General features: G+C 40.9%; 1 long non-coding RNA gene across 1 annotated transcript in view; it reads left to right on the top strand.

The window, feature by feature from the left end:
• LOC115507635 overlaps positions 1–22,906 on the top strand; it is a 55,840-nt gene that overhangs the window by 27,111 nt on the left and 5,823 nt on the right. The gene's annotated exons all lie outside the window — the stretch shown is intronic.

Raw genomic sequence — 22,906 nt, 5'->3', positions numbered from 1 at the left:
GGGAGTGTTGTGATGATCAATAATGTGTATACTATGCTGCCATTAATTTAAAAGATTCATATATTTGCTTGGCTATATATAGAGTGTTTCTGAAAGGATATACAAAAAAATGGGATGGAAAATAAGAATCTGGGGGATAAAGATAGGAAGAAAACTTATACTTTATTGTCTTTTTTTGCATCTTTTAAACTTTGTATTATGTGTATGCAGCATTGTCTGTTAAAATATGTTAAATCAATTTTTTAAAGATTAAAAAATCATTTAAAGAGAACTACAGAGTTAAGTGAGATGTGGGCATTATTGGTGGGTTTCAAATTGTCCACACTTCCCCTATCCTAAACTGGTAATAGTCCTCTATGTCCTACTCGGGCCTAGAGAAGATTCTGTGACCTAAAGCTGTGATGATGAGTGAAATACTGCTTTGGAATCCTGCCTGAGTCTCACCCTTGCTGTGGATGCTCATCAGACCTTGGGTGCTGACTTTTTTTAGCTCATTAAGGAAGAGCCTGTGTTCCCTCCTTGGGACCAGCAGCCATTATTGCACAATTGCTCCAGGACATCTCTGACTCTTCCTGGCTTAAGTGAGAAGTAGCCTTGGATTTATGGTAGCAAGGGCATGGGTACTAGAGTCAGACAGACTTTGGCTGGATCACCAGATCCACCTCACAATAGTCAAATGTTAACTTATGTTCCCTAAGCCTCTAGTTCCTCGTCTACATGACAAGGTGATGGCTACTTCTTCACAAGGTTGCTGTGAGACATTAATGACATTAGCAACATGCATGGTTGGGGCCAAATAAACATCCATTCCTCTTCTCCCTACCTGTTCACTTGCTTCACTGTCACCCATTCATCGTTACTCCTCTGTTTTCAGAGTAGTATCCAAGTTGGTGTTTCCTGAACAGGTTTTCTAGAACAGTGGTTTTCCACCAGAAGCATCTGTGCCTCTAGGGGACATTTGGCAGTGTCTGGAGACATTTTGTTGTCACAATGGGAGGAGGGCTGCCACTGGCATCTGTGAGTTAAGACCAGAAATGCTGCTCAACATCCTTCAAGGCACAGGACAACAAGAATTATCTAGTCCAAGATGCCAATAGTACTGAAGTGGAGAAACCCTGTTTTAAAGGTTTTTATAAAGCTCAAAGGCAGCATATTTGTATAAATTGGCAGGATACTGCATTTGAGAAAATAATTTGATTTCAGAGTAGCCCATAAATAAATTCAACCAGTAAAATTTCAGCAGTTTCCACCATTGTTTGTGTTCAAGAACATGTGTCTACCTTTAAGCAAAGGGGAATGGAAACTGGAGGGAAATAATTACTACACCTTTTACTCTAGGAACTTGAGAAACTTGCCTATGCCCTTTAAGACTAAAAACTACAGTAGCTTTGTATATTGCTATATAGCAAACAACCCAAAATGTAGTAACCTATGACAACGACCAGTAAATAGTTTATATTCTGCTGGAAAGTTTTCTGATTTACATGAGACTCTGTTGATCTTACTTAGCTCAGAGCAGAAAAACCACTCAAATGGGCCTAGTCCAAATTGCTTACCTGCAGAATCATTGTAGGTTCCCGTTTTGGAATCTGCTAAGTTTTAGATTTGTTTGTTATGCAGTTGAAGCTAACTGATACAATGAGTTTTGGGGCTTTTAAGTCAATTTGGGGCTTTTGGCTATAGTGCTGCTATAAACATTCTTGTATACAACTTGCACATATGTGCATCAGCTCCGTTGAGTGTAGGAGTGGAAATGGTAAATACATAAACATTATTATTTTTTTTAAAGGGGTGCCTGGGTGGCTCAGTCAGTTAATCATCCGACTTTGGTTCAGGTCATGATCTTGCAGTTCAAGAGTTTGAGCCCCATGTCGGGCTCTGTGCTGGCAGGTAGGAGCCTGGAGACTGCTTGGGATTCTGAGACTTCCTCTCTCTTTGCCCCTCCCCCGCTCATGCTCTGTCTCTCTGTCTCTCAAAAATAAATAAACGTTAAAAAATTTTTTTAAAAAAACAGGAGTGAAAATGCTGGTATATTTGCTTCACTCTTAAAGTACCAAATTATTCATGCACGTGTGCGCACACACGCACACCCACACACACAGAGCTTCATTTTCTTTTCATAACATTTCTTTGTTGCCTTCTGCTGCAGCAACTGCCATGAGCCCATTTTTTCAAAAAGAAAAGGCAATTGGCAGGAAGGTAGTTCACGATGATTTTCCAAGCCAGGCTGGGAGCTCAAACTCCTGGTGCCCTACCTCCATCTCTCCCAAAGTGAAAATACCTTCTTTAATTAAAAAAAATACTTTTTATTTTGTCCACCCAAAGAACTGTTCCTAAACATTTTGCACACAAGAAGAAAATTACCAAGGGCACACAATAGGAAAATAATCTCTCAGGTATGTGAGAACATAAGAGCTACTGTGGTTTACAAAAAGCACACTTCAATGAATAGGACAGTTTTGTTTGCTTATGAATCAGGACCTTGAGGCAATACATGGGTAAGAACTGCTAATTACTGTGGACAAGATGAATATATGTTAGGAAGAAATGCATGGGTTGCTCATGTAACCAATCAACAGATATTTATTGAGTGCCAACTGTGTATAGAGGGCTGCACTTCTTGTAATTCCTTTGGACCTTGAGGAAGAAAAGAGGAGGGCCATGAGCTCAGTCTGGTGTTATAGATACCCAAAATTCAGAAACTGGTCACACCCAGTTCAGGTTTCTGTGATTTCACCTTGATTAAGTTATTTTCTTCTAGTGTAACTCTGTTTCTTCATCTCAAGAACAGAAATATATATATATATATATATATATATATATATATATATATATATGAGCTTAGGCAGTCCTACACTTTTGAGGAATTTACTGGATAATATCATTAAATTCAATTGACATTTTCCATTCTCCTCTGACTTGACTTCATAAAAGATTTAATCATTGTGAGCCACTCACTATTTATTAAAATCTTCACTTCTCTTGGCTTCATGAAACAAAACCTTGCTGTTCTTCTTCCTACTTTTCTTAGTTTTCTATCTCTGGAGTGGGTTTATTCTCTTCTACCAAGCTATTAGATTGTGGAGATCCTCAATACCTGGCCCTTGACCATTTCCCCTTCACAATCTTCCTAAAACAAGCTTATCTAAACCTGTACCTCATACATTTACATAATAATGGATCATGAACTTCTTCTCTATCCTAGAGCTTCCCTCTGAGCTCCAGACCTCTACCTCCTGATGGATGTCTCAAGGGCACCCCAAACCAAGCAATCCAAACCAAATTCATAAGTGTCCAAAACAAACCTAGTTCTTGTTTATTATATATTCCCTATCTTGATGAATTACACCATCACCATCCAGGGGATACAGAACTGAAGCCAATTAGTTATTCTTAGCATCCTTCACTCCTCCCTCTGCTGAAGCCTCATGACCAAGTATTACCAAGTTCTGTTGAGTTTCCTCCTATATACCTCTCCCATCCTTCCACTTCTCTCCATTTGCAGCTAGTACAAACTGTTATCATTGTTCACCTCAGTTACTAGCCCTTCCAGTCCATTCTCCATACTATGCAGCAGAATTATCTTTTCAGTGTCAGGGTGCCTGGTGGCTCAGTCGTTAAGCATCTGACTTTGGCTGAGGTCATGATCTCACAGTTCATGAGTTCGAGTCCCAGATTGAGTGAGCTTGAGCCCTGCTTCGGGTGAGCACGAGCTCCACTTTGGGTAAAACATGAGCCCTGGGTAAGCCCTGCTTCTCTCTCTCTCTTTCTCTCTCTCTCCCCACCCCTCATGGGAGTCTCTCTCTCTCTTCCCCCTCCCCTGCCCCTTACTCACTTGTGCTCTCTCTCTCTCTGTCAAAAAAATTTATCTTTTTAGTATAAATATGAGCCTGTCAACTTCTCTGCTGAAATCCTATCAATGTTTTCCCATGGCTTCAGGGCTCAAGGCAAAATTATTTCACATGGCCTAAAAGGTCCTATATAGTCCCTGTCTATCTCTCCAGTCTCCTCATGGCCCACCCTCTCTGTAGCTTCTAGGCTCCAGCCACAGTGACTTGATTTCAGTACCTTTTATTTGAAATGCTCTGTCCAATCCCAGGGCTTTTGCACATGTTGTCCCTCTCACCTAGAATACTCCTGTGGTAGACAGGGTATCAATCCTCCAAAGATGTTCATGTCCTATCTCCAGAATCCATGAATATGTTACCTTATATGGCAAAAGGGACCTTGTAGATGTAATTAAGCTAAGTATTTTCAGATGGGGAGAACATTCTGGATTATTGGGGTGAGCTCAATGTAATCACAAGTGGCCTTATAAAAGAAAGAGGTAGGCGGAAAAGTCAGAATCAGAGAAGGGGATACAATGATGACAATAGAGGTCATAGAGGAGAGAGATTGGAAGATACTATGCTGTTGGCTTTGGAGATGAAGGAAGGGGCCAAAGGCCAAGGAATGTAATGTAGGTAGCCTCTAGAAGGTGGAAAAGACAAGAAAATGGACTTTCCCCTAGAGCCTCCAGAAGGAATGCAGTCTAGCTGAAAGCTTGATTTTAGAACTTCTGACCTCCAAAACCATAGATAATAGATTTGTGTTGTCTTAAGCCACTAAGTTTGTGGTAATGTGTTCTAGCATCCATAGGAAATTGATATTCCTCTCCTCTTCATCTAATTGATTCCTACTTTCCATCAGATCTTAGCTCCTCAGGGAAACCTCAACATTCTGACTAAATCAGATCTACCTAATGTAGGCCCTTCTGGATTGAGTACATCTTCTTTTCAGCTTTTCTTGCACTTGTGAGACTACTGATTACTCCTGCTAAAGGCTCCATGAGGGTAGGTACCGTGTCAATTTTTGCCCATCTAGTTTATCTAGCACCTAGCACAGTGCCTGGCATATAATACCCTTAATAAATGTTTGTTCAAAGAAATATAATAAAGCTCTAAGATAGTTGTCATAAAATGAGCTTCCCAGAAATGAACAGAAGTGACAGTACTGGATATTAGGAACAGGTATCAAAATCTTTCAGAACCAGTTTACAACAAACTCTCCCTGGGAAAGCTTTCAAGTATACCTTTATTTATTATGAAAATGGAGGTATTCTTATTGAAACTGTGGCTATCACACCATCCTTCAGACAAAATTTTGGCACAAGTTAACATAAATAATCACACTGTAAGGTCCTTTACAATTTACAAATGAATATCACATATATATTTTACTTAATCCTCAAAGCTATCCTATGAGGTAGATTCAACTGAATGTCTTACATAGTTTTATACAAGAAAACTGATGATGCTCATAGAAATTAAGTAACTTGCCCAACAAACCACAACACCCAAGAAACAAAGGTAGGTCTCAAGCCCAGCCCTTTTGCCTCTAAATGATTCCCATTGCATTATGCCCTACACTATGTCCCAGCGGATTTAGCAGGTTTCTTCATTCCAGTGTTGAGCACACTATTGGGGGTTACTGTTCATCTCTGTTAAGCAGCTCTTAACTAAACTGGCTAAAGCCATTCTGCATTAAGGGTATTGTGGGTAATTTTGTAATGCCCCAAATCTACTTTTCATAGAATCAAAACAACTGCTTGGACTTGGTGCCTTGGAAGAACAGAGATTATGAAGGAGATGAAGGAATTCAACTGTATGGTTATGAGAATTTGTGGCTGAGGAGGAGAGAGACAAAATTGCTAGAAGAAGGAAAGTCAAAGTACAGACAGTAGAACGTTGGAAAGGTTATTGACATGATATGGAAACCCCCAAGAATCAAGATGAGAGCAATATTAGAGTGAAATTTTAGGGGAGAGAGAGAAAATGACACAGGGTTGGCTGATGACTGTAACCAGGAAGAGTGGTGGGTGGTAGAGTCAGATGACTTGACATTCAAATATGGGTATGGGGTGGTATGAGTGAGGAACAAGAGAGAATGATGTGGAAACTAGAACTAAATAGCAAGGAGGGGCGCTTAGGTGGCTCAGTCGGTTGGGTGCCTGACTTTGGCTCAGGACAGGATCTCACCATCCATGAGTTCGAGCCCTGCATCGGGCTTTGTGCTGACAGCTCAGAGCCTGGAGCCTGTTTCAGATTCTGTGTCTCCCTCTCTCTCTGCCCCTGCCCTGCTCACGCTCTGTCTCTTTCTCTCTCAAAAGTAAATAAACATTTAAAAAAACTTTATATATATAAAAAAGAAAGAAATAGCAAGGAAAAGTACCTATCCCACCTTCCAGGTTAGAGATACGAGGAACACGGGAGAGAATATAGCCACCATCCGAGAAGGTGGCAGGAAAAGCTGTGTCCTCAAGGGAAAGTCAGGTTCCATATAGAGCAAGAAGGTAAAAGAAATATGCAGAGAAGAGATTTACAATAGAAGGAATTTTGTTGATGACCGAACAAGAAGTCCAGAGGACGCAGTAGAAAAGTTTAAGGAATTGGGAAAAGATAGACCAAAATGTCAGGAAGGGGTGTGTGTAAGCTTGTCTCCAAGGATTCCCCAACTCCTGCCTTCCGTGCATGCTCATCAAGAGGTAGAGAGCCTATTTATCCTCCCCCTGAATCAGTGCTGCCCCTTGACCAAGAGTACTTCTTTCTTTGGACTATTTACTCCCTTCTGGGACTCAGTTACCATTCTGTGAGAAGTCCAAGCCATATGGAGAGGATACATGGAAGGCAACCAAAGAACTCTGGTCAACTGTCCGCTGGAATTTTCTTCCAAAAGCCTGCATTAACTGCCAGCCATATCAGCAAGCCATGTTGGATATTCTAGTCCGGTCAAGCCCCTTGATAACTGCTGCCCCAGCTGACATCATGAGCAAAAGAACAATCCAGGTTAGCCTGTTCAACCCATTGAATCGTGTGAAATAATAAAATGGTTGGTGTTTTAAGCTATTAAATTTTTGAGTGGTTTGGTTACAGCAGATGACTGAAACAGGAATCCAGAGACTAGGGTAAGTAAGTGAGGGATGGCCAAGGAACTTTGAGTTTCTTTTATGACTGACATCATCAGGGATAAAGGCTTAATGAGTTAAACTTCTTTTTTCCACATTGTAAAAATGGAATTGCCTCCAGAAGTGTGCCTTCTCCCTACAGTCTCTGCAGTGAGTCATTACAATAATGACTTCTTTTCTGCTTTCGGACACAATCTCTGCCACTGAGACATGTATGTATGCAAGATCCAGAGCTCCAACCAGATCTGAAGAGGAAATCTCCAGATGAATTGTGGTTTCAGGCTGAATCTTAAAATTTGTTTCTACTTAGGAGGTACCTTCATCTAAAACCATCACCCAGACCCCTGGGAATTAGGACTCTGCCTCTGAAGGAGACAGTGGGTGGTTTTCAGGTTAATTTGAAAGAAGCTTGAAGATGCAAATGAACTGAGTAACCATGACAACAAAGAAGGGAAGAAAACAAAACAAGCCAATTATGTCTATGCAAATTCCTTCCTGAAGCATCAAGGTGAGAGGGAACATGGCTGTCAGCAATAATTCCTAATGGCTGATGGCCAATGCAGAATGAGTTAGGACTGGAGACACCTGTGGGGCAGCTGCGGTAGGGGAGGAACAGAAGTCACTGCTATATGCTCAGGTTACAATGGTGACATGTTTGTGGGTAGTGTGTGTATGTGCGTGTGTATGTGTTTTAGTGTTTACTAAGTACCTATACGCCAATGACTTTCAGATAAGGTACATTATATTTTACTTAATTATCTTAATTAATTATTATTCAGGCATTCCTAGACTTTTGCTCTAAAAGCATATAAGCCCTTAGGTCATCAAAGGCCAACTGGCATAGGGTACAGCAGTCCTTCTCCAACTGTAATATGCATATGAATCACCTGGGCATCTTGTTAAAATGCAGATTCTGAGTCAGTAGATCTGGGGTCCGCCCAGGACTCTGCATTTCTAACAAGCTCCTCCAAGAACCACACCTCAAGAAGTGAAGGAGGAAGGTTAAGAGTGTGGGTTCTGCATCCAGACCAGCTAGCTTCAAATCCTAGCTCTGTATATTAGCTATGTGACCTCTGACCAGCTACCTGGCCTTTCAGTACCTCTTTTCTTGTAACATGGGGATGATAAAGATAGCAAAGAATAGTGTCTACCACTAGAGGTTCTTGGGTGACCTAAACGAGTTTATGCATTTGAAATGTTTAAGCAGTGACTGGAATATAGTAAACACTCAATAAATATTAACTATTGTAATCCTCTTATGTCTTACCCACTAATTGAACATTTCCTATATACTGGGAACAATGTACTGTATGCTTTACCTTGACCATAGATATTAATTCTCACACCCTGTGAGGAAATTGGTCCCAGTAGACATAGAAAAACAAAAGTTTAGTGAGGTCATGGAGCTAGTGGAAGCAGAATCTGAAGCCCGGCTGTCTTATTTCAGAACCCACAACATCTATGCTGTGAGAGTCATGAGGGAAGAAACTCTATTCATGACTATACCTCAGGGAGCTAGTACAAAACCAGTATGCACTAGGTGCTCAAAAATATTTGATGAATGAAGAACCTAATAGACATTTTGCCCTGAATTTAGAGACAACTGAACTAAAGAATTTTAAAACATGTCCAGTTACACCATAAATGGGAGAGTTGTCATTGAAACGCAGACCCCTTATATATAAAGGCAATGGACTATTCTCATCACAGAAATACTTTTGACTTTATCTACTGGGAGACACAAAAGTGGGCAAAGTAGACAAGCCAAACGGTAAGCAAGCACTTAAAAACTATCCAAATCAACCAGGACTGCTTCACTTGTTTTGAGTAAAGTAATCAATGGAAAGCTAAAATTAATGCATTTCTTCATATGAAACTGCCAGAGTTTCTTCCCTCTGTTGGAGCCTATAAAGGGTATCAAAATCATTAACCCAGGCTTCCTTGCTCTTTCAGTGAATGGGTTAAGGGAAGCTCCCTTAATGGTATTATATAATTTTTAGAGGGTACCTGAGTTTGGGTTCTCCTGAGAGTTCAGTGCAAGTAGTTTACTTGGGAGATTTGGGGAACATGAATAGGAGAGTGGAAAAGTGATTCGGAGAAGGGAAGGCATCCAGTACGGAGTACATTATCAAGCCATCTATCTGCAATAGATAATTGGAAATTAATCCCATAAGGCAGCTCTGGGGAATGGTGTAAAACACAGGTCTCAGATTTACTCTACACGAGGGGAAAGGGAGCTGAGGTACTCATACCCCTACAGCCAAGAGACTTCAGTTGAAGGCTGTTCTCAGGGGTGTTAATTCCTTGGCACTACAAGCCTGCCACATATGGGAGCATAGCGGCCCCACTGTCCAAGAAACAACCATCAGGCACAGAGATGTAGATGCTGCCATTTGGAAGTCAGTGGGAACACTCTGAAATGGTAGAGTTCAAGAGATATGTACAGGAAACCAACAGAGTCTGCTAAAGAGGAGCTCCTTTTGCTCCTTCCCACTACAGCAGCTCATAAAGAGGGGAATTACATAGGGAAAAAGTTACCAACCCCAACTGGGGTTGTTGGGGAAAGGTAGGTCCTACACATTATAGGCTAGACACCGCATAGTCATTTCCAAAAAGGGGGGTGCAGGAGACAATGGATCACATTGATCGGGTAGAGTGCTGATAAGCAGCCCATGTCTGTGCCTTTTAAACTCTGAATTCATTTAAATGGATTCTTGAATTTGGTTGTGGTAAAGGGAAAAAGAGGATCAGTGCTTAGGGGTTGGAGGATGGAAGAGAAAACTCAGAGGCGGCGTCCTGTGTATGTTATTAGATTTGTTCTTAATCCCAGAAGGAAAGAATACATATATTTTCTGAAATATCAGTGTTTTCCAGAATCAGTGAGGTCATGGAAACCGTAATCTTTGCCATGTGCTCTCACAGCCACAGTTATGCTAATTAAACCAGGGGGCTCTGGTGAACATGGTGAAATCAGACTTGAGCCTATGGGCTAGAGGGGGATGGGAAAGCATGTGGCGCCTTCAGCAGATGCTTTTGAGTTCAGGGCTTAAGTATGAGGCCAAGTGACCCCTGACCTTCCTTTTATTTTCCTGGCACCTGAGCCTTGGAAGCTGCCCATACTCCAAAGTGTGGAGTAGCAGTCAGCAAGACATACCATCGCTATTAATCTGATCTGTCATCACCAATGCCAGGGGGGAAATAATTTCAGGATGTTTTTAATGTTTATTTATTGAGGGGGGAGGAGAAAGAGAGACTGCATACGTGAGCAGGGGAGGGGCAGAGAGAAAAGGAGAGAGAGAATCCCAAGCAGGTTCTGCACTGACAGCACAGAGCCTGATGTGAGATCGTGACCTGAGCCAAGATCAAGAGTCGGGTGCTTAACCGATTGAACCACTCAGGCGCCCCTCTAGGATAGTTTTAAAAGTGGATTTGGGGTTTAGGGGGCTTCAGATGTTGTTGCTTATTTTATTCAGTTTCTTCAATAAAGGGGCTCTGATGCTACTGTGGAATTCCAGTAATGTGGATGGCAAAAAGCCACAACAGGTATTCACTAGCATTTGGAGCTCTACTTCTAAAGGTGGAGTTAGAATGTCAAATATGCTTTCAAATCATCAAAGACATTTAAAAGAGCCTAGGGAAGGTAGATTTGTTCTGTGTGTCCGTGCAAGTCTGTCTCTTTCTTTCCGTCCCCTCTCCTTCCTGCCATTCCTTGTTCTCCATGTAGAAAATGTCTTTAAACCATAGAATGAGTCTATGTATATTTGCATAACAGCATTCCTCTATATAAAAATAAATCCTGAATAGATTGCTCCATTGTATATATGTGTTGGTATACATGTCACATACACAGATTGATTTTTCCAAGAACAAATGTCTTAATGTTTCTTTTCCTTGAGAAAAATGACCAACTGCCAGATTCTCAAATTCCATGTGGAACTTTGCAATAACAGAGAAAATATATGTAAAAAGCCGCAAAGAAATGAGATATATTAAGGAGTCAGATTTTTGTTTCAAATAGCCCTGAATCTCCAAAGACTTCACAAGTCAAGTAGAAGGCTATTTTTGGAATGATTTTGTCCTGTGCAGCAGGTGATTAAGTAAACAAGGCTCATTCTTTCCTTGAAGCATAGTGGCTATAGCCATAGGATTGCTACAGAACTGTGGAAAAACACAGCTTTCAAAACAAACTGCCCTGAGTTCAAATCCAAACCTTCCTACCAAGTTGGGAAAGTTTCTAAACCTCTAGGAATCTGTTTCCTTATCTAGAAGATGGGGCTCTTCACACATACATCGCAGGGTTATGGTGAAGATTAGCTATATTGTATGTGAAAGCACTTGGCACAAAGTACGTGTCAGGAACTGCAAAAGGTCTAAGATTTTACCATCCTTACTAACTAACAAGCTAGCCTGTCACAGTTTTATGGATGCTGGCAGAAGACACAAGACTCCTGGCAGAGATGAAGGGCAGTTTCTTACAGCAGTAATAGTAGCCAGATTATCAGCATTTTTTGCATCAATTTCCCAAGCCGCAATTCTCACAGGAGGATGTGAAGAGGGCCATGTGAGACCTGCATAAGCAAGTGGGTTTTATTATAGGAGAAGAACCGTGGCAGGTTGGATGGGGAGTGGTGGATCAAGGGGATGGAGGGGAGAGTGGGCCCTGAGACACACAAAAGAATACTCTTTTTGGAAGAGGCTGGAAAACGGGAAGAATGTGGAATAAGACCCTGGTAAATGACAGGGTGAAGAAGAAATGGGGTCAAGGGTGTCCAGTGGCTTCTAATCTTCTACTGAGAAAGGGAACGGATCTGTGAAGCAGATGATATTTTCCAAAAATGGCCTTAATGATATTTCTAGTTCCATATGCTTTTCCAGATCCTTCCTGCTCTCCCATTGAGGGGTGGAGTCTATTTTCCCTCCCCTTGAACCTGGGTGGGCCTTTGTAACTGCCTCAACGAACAGAATGCAGAAGTGATGTGTGACTTCCAAGACCAGATTAGAAAAGGCGATATATCTTCCACCTGGCTCTTTCTTGGAATGCTCTTCCTTGAAACTGAGCCACCGTACTGTGAGGAAGCCCAGGCTACATAGAGAGGTCATGTACGGGACTTTTGGCCAACAATCCCAGCTACGGTCCCAGGCATGTTTAGTGGACAAGGCTGCAGATGATTCTAGGCCCCAGCTGTCAAGTCACCATCAGCCTCTGAGGCCCCACTGTTTCCACTGTGCCCTGTCCAAACTCCTGAACCACAGAATCCGTGAGCATAATAAGTGGTCGTTTTATGTCACTAAGTTTTGGGGTGATTTGTTATGCATCAAGGGGCGACCACTACAACCAGGCTGGGGAGTGGGGAAGCCTTCTGAAATAGACACTCTAAGAAGATACTCTCTAAAGACGACATCTTTCAGAGAGAAATGAAAGGCTTTTGGTGGAGAGGAGCCTACCTGAGGAACGTGAATTACAGCTTTGTGGAGGCAACGGGCTCAGTGTGTCAACATCCTTGAGCCAAGCAGGAGATGAATGTGTCAGGCAAGCAGAGCAAAAGAAGGCCCCACCTCCTCAGCATCTCCAACTCATTATTCCAGCTTTTGCCACAACTCCTTTGTCCATTCTTCTTTGGATAAGTTATACTTTTTAAAAAGTATACCAGGGTGCATATTTACAACTTACACACTGGGATGTACAGAAATACAACTTTCTTTCCTTCTTGCTCTTGAGCTCCTATCTTCATTGAGGATGCTAATTATATACATCTCAGTTTCTTCTGGCTTTAATTGCTTCTTTCAGAAAGTTACAGTTTTTCAGAGTTCTGCCTCCCTATGGAAGACTATTCCTCCTCTTTTTTTCCCCAATATGGTGACTAGGTACATTTTTGTGGTTGAGGGAACATGGCCTCATCCTCCTGCTGTTCTCTGGGGGTGGCTTGACCCACCGGGCTGCTTGGTATCCTGCCCTGGTGTCTACTGAGGAGTGGCTGGTCTTTTGGTCATTGTGGCCCTTGCCATCACCTCCATTTCAAGGTCCCCAAATTCAGCAAGTTTCCCTCAGGCTTTCTCGAGTGCATCTGCCCTCTCAGTGCCTCCATGCCCAAGTCAGGGGCCCAGGAACTCTTACAAGACTATGAGGCTGCTCTTCCTTCACTTCTCCCTTATCGAGGAGGATGAAACACAATGCTACCATGGGTTTCCCTGAGATGTTCATACTAATTCAGGATGTTCCTGATGAGGTGGCCCCTTACCCTGGTGCTTTCAGATTCTCCCAAGCCAATGTGGGTGTTTCTACCAGACCTTACTCCTGCCCCCATGCCCTATTTGGAGAGTGGGAAGGATGGGGAGATAAGGTGACATTTGCTTCTTCTTTTCTGTGACCATCTTGCCCTCCTAGAACTGGGAGAGCATTCCCTCTCCTGTGAGGGAGCATCCCTCACCTGCACTGTGTCCTCATCCTTCCCTCTCTATGGCATTTCCATGGTCAACCTTCTGAGCTTTGGTTTCTGTCTTATAAAAGCCCAATTTTGGGAATCCGGAGAAAAATCCTTTTCTTTCCCTTGTTAGTCTGGCTTTGAAGACTAGTGTCCCAGTAAGGGTTTTTAAAAATCCAGTTGCAATTTAAAGCTAAGCAATGATTAATTTGTCCTGTGCTGTATCTACCTCCTCCCAGGACAGCAGGCCTAAATCTTATGGCATAATCTTAATGAAAAAAGAACAGCAAGTAGTTCTTTTTTCTTTTTTTTAGTAAAAACTACCTGCAAAAGAGGGAAAACATATTTGGACAATATTTTAAAACATTATCCTAATATCTAAGTTGAAAAACAGTCATCAGAAGTTGTGGCTTCTATTTTTAATTGTATCTACTCTAAGAAAATAAAAATTGGTTTGCCAATAATTAAAATATCGAGTTACTTTTATCGCATTTTGCATAAATCTGAATTCAAGCTAATTATCATTATGCCGTGGGGGATTTTGAAGCTAGGGAGAGAAATTTTTAAATATTAACTCAAATACACAATATACAACATTATAAAAATGTTTTCCCAGGATAGTATAAGCAAGATCATAAATTTAGAATTAGAAGACAAAATTCTCATCATCAATCATCATCTGATGGATCTAGAACACCCACCAAAAGTCACATTTGTGTTAATGATAATTTGATTTCCCAACGTGTACTTGCCCTTACAATTTTAGGCTGATTTTTTTAAAACTTGGAACACATAGTTGGGAAAAGACAAGCTTTGTGTGTAGATGAGATTAGACTGGGCAGGAAGTTCTGTTGCTCTATTTGAACAGAGCCAGAAAAGGTCTCATCCCTAACTATCTTCCTCGACCAGGTGCCAAGGTGCTGAACAATTTACCATGACCGAGTTATTGTTCTAGCTTACGAATTACCCCAAGCAGTGATTCCCTTTTAAAGTCCTTTCGTTAGCTTCACCAAATATTTAATAACTATATACAAGTCACTATACAATGGCTCAAAGATGACTTGGGTGGTGGGGTGGGCAGAGTTGAAGAAGAAACAGTAAATTAATTAACTAATCAAGTCAGCAACACATTGGTGTGACTTGGTTTTTCCTTTCTTTGGGAAGTAGGCTTAATGAGAGCCTTGGGTATATGAAGAGAGACCAGAAAGAAGAGAAATAGAAGATGGAAGTTGGGGGAGGGTAGAGAAGCTGCTAGAAACTATCATATTTCCTTGATTTCAGTTGTAATTTCTCCCCCTCCACGCACACACACACACACATTGGAATATTTCTCAAGTCAGGACCTATTCTGCAATCTATAAATAGATTTAATGAGGCAGTGTCTTTCTTTTTTTCCCCTAAGTTATTAAATTGAGCTTATTATTAAATAGTGCTTCTTGTAATCCAATGTAATACTTACAGATGGGTAGTATTTTTAATTGAAATTTGTACTGAGATCATCGTAGATTTACATGAAGTTGTAAGATATAATACAGAGATATCCTGTCAACTCTTTATCAAGTTTCCCCCCATGGCAACATTTACAGAACTATAATACTACATATCACAACCAGGACATTTATATTGATACAATCCACAGAATTTAATTGGATTTCTCCAGTTGTGTGTGTGTGTGTGTGTGTGTGTGTGTGTGTGTGTGTAGTTCTAAGAAATTTTATCTCATGTGTAGGTTTGTGTATCCACCAACACAGTCAAGATACTGAACAGTTTCATTACCACAAAACTCCTTTATGATGCCCTGTTATAACCACACCCACGTTTCTCTCACCTCTCCATGCCATCCCTAACCCCTAGCAACCACTAATTTGTTCGCTATTTCTAAAATGCTGTCATTTCAAAAATGTTATATAACTGGAATCATAATGATGTAGTCTTTTAGAATATTTTTTCTCTCAGCACAGCACTCTGCAGACTCATCTAAGTTCTGTATGTAGCAGTAGTTCCTTCCTTTCCATTGCTGAGTAGTATTCCATGGTCTGTATGCACCATGGTTTGTCTCACCATTCACCTGTTCAAGGACAGAGCTGTTGCCAGTTTTTGGCTATTAGATCAATAATATTTTACTGCACACCAACTGTATATGTTAGGCGCTTTTGTATCATTGTCCCAACTAATCTTTACCCAAAAAGTCCTGTGAGCTAAGTATTAGTATCTGTGTTTTAATTGAGGTTCCATGATGCCAATTAACATGCCACGGTCACACAATTCTTAAGTGGCACAGTCCACATTCATGCTGAGATTGTCAACTCCCAAGCCCATAAGTGCCATTTGCTAGTTAATTTAATGGGTTTTCCCTTGGGCTAGCACAGGTATGGGGACTAGGTTGGCCAAAACAGGTCTAGAGAGCACTTAGGGCTCTTTACACACATGCCCAGGTTTTTCCATTATTTTCCCACCATAACTCAGGACTGGCCTGAGGAACTGGGCAGTAAGATTTGTCTTTTAGAGGTACCTGTGCTTAGAGGATGGTCAAATGAAAAGGTGAAGGTGAGATTTGGTTTCTCCCCCTCTTGATAAACATTCAATTGTTTCTTCGGCTCTTTTCCCACTTTCTCTTCCAATTGACAAACCTATCAAGGAAGTGGTAGTTAAACTGACACATTGTCATTCTGAAAACAAATGACTATAAATACCATGCCAAATCATATAGTTCCAGAAAAAGGTTCAGAGCAGCCCATCTTCCCAGGGGAGGGACACATTCTTCCTGTCATGACTCAAGCACAATCTCCTGAAGGAATGACTATGCCTGTCAATATTGAGCCAGCTCTCTGAGGGGACAGCCTTCAAGAAAATAGGCACATAGATGCTATCCCCCTTCTGGGCTTCAATGCTAGGACAATTCCTAAGCCCCCTCTCCTAATGAAAGTGTTTCTCCTACCAGCCCCTCACCTATAGGTGCCAGTTTACCTCCACACCCCTGAACCAGTCAAAAACTCTAAACCTGTGGCAACAGTTTCAATCAGAAATTGTAGCAACAGTAAGGGAGCACATGTACATTTCAAAGAGAAATTGAAACCACAGTGAGATACCACCACACACCCACCACAATGGCTAACACTAAAAACATTGACAATACCAAGTGCTGACAAGGTGCTGAGCAACAAGGGCTCTCATACACGGCTGATAGGAACACAAAATGGTAAAATCACTTTGGGAAACTGTTTGGCAATGTCTACTAAAGCTAAAATATGCACCTCCTATCACTCAGCAATCCATTCCTAGGCGTAAACTCAAGAAAATGAATGATTGTGTCCACCAAAAGACATGTACGAAAATGTTCATAGCAGATTTATTCATGATAGTCCCAAACTGTGAAAACCCAAATGTTTGTCAATGAATAATTGTTGAATATTCAATAGAATGCTAATCAGCAAAAAATGACAGATGTGTGTATGTATATATATATGTATATATATGCATATATGTATATGTGTGTGTATATGTGTATACACACACACACACACATACATGAATGAACCTTACAGAAGCTGAACTCAAGAGTACAGACTGAGTGATACTATTTATATGAAGTTCAAGAATGGGCAAAATTAAGCTATGGTGATAGAAGTCAGGATAGTGGTTACTTCTGGAGGGAATGCGAGATGGTTACTGACTGAAAAGGGGGATGAGGAACCACCTAGGGTGCGGGAAATGGTCTATGTCTTGATCTCGCTTGTGGTTACTTGAGTATATACATAGGTAGACATCCATGGAGCAAAACAATGAAGATTTGTACACTTTATGCCCTTTACTATATAAATCTTATACCAAAAATATAAAAGTTAAATACAAGGTAAAGTTGTTCCCCCATGGACTTCATGGAACAATGGACCAGGCCCCTCTTCTTTCCTGTCCTCCTCCTCCTCCTCATTTATGGATCTGTGGACACCAGGATGTATGACAGAGCCGGTTGACTGCTCCACCCAATGGATTATTTGGGGAGCCAAACTGATACAATAGTAGGCATAATTAGTGGAAAACCAGATTCTCATCTGACTGGCACTGCAGTCTGAGGCAGGCTTGGCGCTTCATGCTAAAATGCCTCCAGAGAGTTTCCCTGTCTCCTGTTAACAAAAGGGTGACTCAGGCTGGGGCAGAGATGAAGGAATTATATGAGCATGGATGATTTCCACTCCCTTGGAAACCTGACTTCGGGAGACAGAAACACACACACACACACACACACACACACACACACACACACACACATGCACGCATGCACATCTGACAGGCACTGATTGCAGAGGGATTTAAATACTCAAAATGAGAGAGACTTAAGAAAAATTAGTAGGGTGTGCCAAACTTGACTTCTAATTTGTACCTAGTAAAATTCCCTCTTTGTGGTATACATTTGTATAACCTAAAAGAAATGCATACAGTTGTGCAACCACCGACTACTATTAAGACACAGAATAGTTCAATCACACCAAAACTTTCCTGTGACGTGCTCCTTGGTAATCAACCCCCTCGTCCTACTCACCCCTGGTAACTGCCGATTTGTGCTGCATCCCTATAGTTCCTATAGTTTTACCCTTCCCATAATGTCACGTAAGTGGAATCACACAGTATGTAGTCCATTGGGTCTAACTTCTTTCACTTAGCAGGATGCCTTTGAGAACCTTCCATGTTGTTGCATGTATCAGTCATTCATTCCATTTTCTTGCTGAGTAGAATCCCACAGGATGGATGTAGCACTTTGTTTAAACCATTCACCAGTTGAAGGGCATTTGGGTTATTCCTAGTTTCTGACAACTACGAATAAATCTGATAAGCACATTCATGTATAGGTTTTAGTGTGAACATATGTGTTCATTTCTCGGGCAAAAACCTATAAGTGGGATTGCTAGTAAGTGCAGGTTTAACTTTATAAGACACCAACAAATTGTTTTCCAAAGTGCTTGTATGATTTTGCTTTTCCATTAGCAATGTATGAGTTCCAACTGAGAGGCACCTCAGTTCCGACTGAGGGTGGCTCAGTCAGTTAAGTATCCAACTCCTGATTTCAGTTCAGGTCATGATCTCACAGTTCATGGGATCGAGCCCCACATCTGCACTGTCGTGCAGAACCTGCTTGAGAGTCTCTCTCTCTCCCTCTCTTTCTGCCCCTACCCTGCTTGCACACATGCTCTCTGGCTTGCTCTATCAAAATAAATAAATAAACAAACATTTTTAAAGAAAGAGTTCCAATTGTTCCACATCCTTGCCAACATTTGGTATTTTTCCTCCTAAAAAGTTTTAGCCATTGTAATAAATGTGAAGAAGTATCACATTGTTTTAACTTGCATTTCCCTAATCAAGGTGAACACTTTGCCATCCACATGTCTTCTTTGGTGATGTACCTGTTCAAGTCTTTTGCCCATTTTTTAAAGGGGATGTTTGCTTTCCCATTGCTGAATTTAGAGGGTTCTTCATACATTCTGGATACAAGTACTTTGTCAGAAACGTGACCTGCAAATATCTTCTCTAGAGATCTCTGGTTTGTCTTTTCATTCTCAAGAGTGTCCTTCTAGGAGGAGAGGTTTTTATTGTGGTAAAGTCTAATTTATTGATTTTTTTTATTTTATGGATCATACTTTTCATGTCGTATCTAAGAACTCTTTGGGTCACAAAGATTCCTCCTATGTTTTCCTAGCTTTATAACTTTATTTTTATGTTATATATGTTGCATATATATTATGTTATTATATATACTTATATATATGTTATTTATGTGTGATATATATATACATATATATATGATCCATCTTGAGTTATTTTTTATATAAGTTGTGCAGTTGAGCAGAGGTTCATCTTTTTGCATATGGATGTCCAATTGTTCTAGTACCATTTATAGAAAAGACTATTCTTTCTTGGTTGAATTGCCTTTGCAACTTTGATGAAAATCAATATTTGAGTGGGTTAATTTCTGGGCTCTATTTTGTTCCATCTGTCTATGTTTCTGTCCTTTCACCAATACTACACTGTCTTGATTAATGTGGCTTTATAGTAAATCTTGAAATCACAGTGCGAGTCCACTGAATTTGTTCTTTTTCAAAATTATTTTGGTTATTCCAATCCATTTGTTTTTCTATGTAAATTTTAGTATCAGCTTATCAATATCTGCCCCCAAAAATCATGCTGGGATTTTTAGTAGGATTGTATTGAGTCTATAGATGAACTTCATGAGAATTCACATCTAAACAATATTGAGTTTTCCAATCCATGAACATGATATTCCTTATTTATTTAGATCTTCTTTGATTTGTTTCTTAAGTGTGTTGTAGTTTTCAGCATACAGTTCCTGCACTTAATTTGTTAGACTTACACCTAAATGTTTCTCTTTTTTGGGTGCTGATGTAAATGGTACTGTTTTTAAATTTTGAATTCCAAATGTTTATTGTTAATATGTACAAATAGAATAAATTATTGTATATCTGTCTTGTATCCTGTGACCTTGCTAAACTTACTTATGAGTTCTAGAACCTATTTTTGTAGATTCTTTGTGATTTTCTACATAGACAATGATGTCTTCTGTAAATAGAAAGTTTATTTCTTCCTTTCCAATCTGGAAGGCTTTTACCTATGTATTTTAAGGTCAATCCTATCCCTGGTTAAAATTTTCCCTTAAAAAGCCAAACCCTAAAGCTCTTAAGATGTTACCCATCTCTCATATTGCACACTGATAACTAAAACAGGACCAACTAAACTACAACAGTCAGGACACGTTAGGTTTTGCTGTAGTAACAAATAATCCTAATATCTTATCAACAAATATCTCTTACAACACAGTTATAAAATCTTGCTCATAGTTTATGCCCATTATTGGTTGACAGAAGGACTCTGCCCTTTGTGGCCTCCCAGAAACCCAGGCAGATAGACCAGGCACTGTCTTAAATGTTGCCTTTGACTGTGCCAGAACAAAGAAGAATTCAGACAATTTTTCACAGCAGATTCATTGGTCGGCCCAGCAGTGACTCACATACATTATGCTCACAATCGTTGTACAGAACAAGTCACATATCACTGCTCCACCAGGAGGGGGCTAAGAAATGCAATTCTACCATATGCTTGGAAGTGGAGGGCCAGAAATATTTGGTGAAGAGCACTGATGACTGTTAAGGCACACACACACACACACGCACACACACACAAGGAAGATAAGACATAAAAATCATTCAAATGTGAGGCACCTGGGTGGCTCAGTTGGTTAAGTGTCCAACTCTTGGTTTCAGCTCAGGTCATGATCTCACGGTTCGTGGGTTCAAGCCCCAAGTCAGGCTATTTATTGATAGTGTGGGGCCTGCTTGGGATTCTCTCTCTCCCTCTCTCTCTCTGCCCCTCTCCCCAGCTTGCACTCTCACATTCTCTCTCTCAAAATAGATAAATAAACCTAAAAAAAATCATTCAAATGCAAGCTAGAAAGTGGTATGTGCCTTTAAAGAGGCATAGGAAAGGTGCAATTGGAGTTAAGAGAAGGTTTCTCTTGTATGAGTTCAGGGGAGGCTCCTGGCAATAGGAGATGTTGTAGATTTGAAACCAATCTTTGAACGATGTTAGAAATTGGAAGTTCAATACATTTATATTTCACAACATAATGTAGTAGTTAAGAGCAGGGGTTGGGGAGCCAGATTGCCTAGGTTCAAGTCAGATCTGCCTAATACTAGCTGTGTGACCTTGGGCAAGCCACTTAACTTCTCTGTGTCTAAGTTTCCTTATCTATAAAGTGAGGCTACTAATAGTACCTGCTTCATCAAGTGTTGAGAGGATTAAATGAGTTAATATTCATAAAACTATAGAAATAATGCCTGGCACATATGTGTTATAAATGGTAAGTGCACACATGCCCCCCCCCCAACATCCCTGTCTTCAACCAATTTTAAATGCTTGAAATTTAAATTTTTATTTTATTTTTTTTTAGAGAGAGAGTGTGCGTGCAAATGGGGGAGGAGAAAAGGGGGGAAGAAAGAGAGAGAGAGAGAGAGAGAGAGAGAGAGAGAGAATCTGTGCAGGCTCCACAGTCAGCACAGAGCCCAATGCAGGGCTCGATCCCATGACCCTGGGATCATGACCTGAACCAAAATTGAGAGTGGGATGCTAAACCGACTAGAGCCACCCAGGTGCCCCAAGTTCTTGTGATTTTTCAATGCCAAGACTGGATAAGAAAAGAAAAGAAATTGGAAAATTCATTTTCTGCAGTGAAATTTACCCTGATCCCAGCGAGCAAGTGCTGCATACCGACAAAGCCATCCAGCCACCGTGTGTGTGACCTTGAAGCACTGAGCGGGGCTCCTCTTTTCACTTTACAACCAGAAACTCACATCAGATGTCTTAGCTACAGGTCAGCAGTTTTCCTTCCCTGTCAAAAGCCCTACTAGGTGAGCCTTTCTTATATTTTCCCCTCTGACTTTGAAGACTTAAACTCTGTTTAGGAAAGTCTTTTCAGCAAGCTATGTCAAAATAAACCTCCACTCATCACCTGCCTGGGGATGTGCTACGAGGACTAAGCACAACACAGGACAGATAGACATGCCACAAAAAGGGATTTGCTCAGAGACACTCTTCCAGGAAAAGGATAGAACCAGCACTCAAGAGACCACATCTGTTTGAAGATGAGCAAATAAAGAACTATTCCTACTGTAAATGGGAAAATAATCAATCTCTTGAGGAGAGTGAGAATGAAAACGTCCATTGGTTTAGCTTGTTTGAATGAATAAAGCTCTTTCAAGTATTTCCCAACGTTTGGTTCTCACAACCCATCTACAGGGAGGGCAGAGGGGGTGTTTAGTCCTCTCACTCCGCAGATGAGAAAATGGAAGCTCAGAAAGGTGCAGTGAGTTGCCAGTGATGTTGCAGCTGGTAAGTAATGGAGAAGAAACTTGAACTCAGAGCTCCTTCTCACAGTCACCTTGAAGTCTGTTTGCAAAACCTGTTTGCAAAAAGGTGGGAGGCATACTGCTAGTGGGGTGCAAATGATGTAATTTTATATACAATAAATTTATGAGCAAAATGTAAAACAGAACAAACTAGTAATTTGCAGCATCCCTTTTCAAGAAATTTGATTTTCTTCAAACATTAGTCCATTTAAAGAAAATCTTAAGTCATGAGCAATGCAGATGGCATGTGGACGTGGCAAAAATTGTGAAGACGACGTGCAAAGGACTGAAGGCTGGAACATCTGCTGTAAGAACACTGACTTGGGCATGGGTGCTCCAGGCCAGGCTCTGTCACTAATGGGCTATGTGACCTTGTACTAGCCATGACCTCCCTGAGCTTTATTCCTATCCTATGCACAATGAGAGGGTTAGTTGCAGTCATTCCTGGAGCCTCTCCAGCTGGAATCTTCTAAGATAGAAGCTGGTGTTATGTCCAAGATGTGTATAGGGCTGGGTTTCTTTGGCCCTCTTCTTTAGTCAGCTTTCATTTGCCTCAAATAAAGCTGACAGGAGGCTGCAGGATCCAGACCACATTCCTCTGTGTCAGCTGCTCCAGATCTTTTCTCAGG

The sequence above is a fragment of the Lynx canadensis genome, chromosome X (genome assembly GCF_007474595.2).
Source record: "Lynx canadensis isolate LIC74 chromosome X, mLynCan4.pri.v2, whole genome shotgun sequence".
In the NCBI taxonomy this organism is placed as follows: Eukaryota; Metazoa; Chordata; class Mammalia; order Carnivora; family Felidae; genus Lynx; species Lynx canadensis.
The sequence above is the reverse complement of the archived record's forward strand: the minus strand, read 5'-3'. Positions and strand labels throughout refer to the sequence as shown.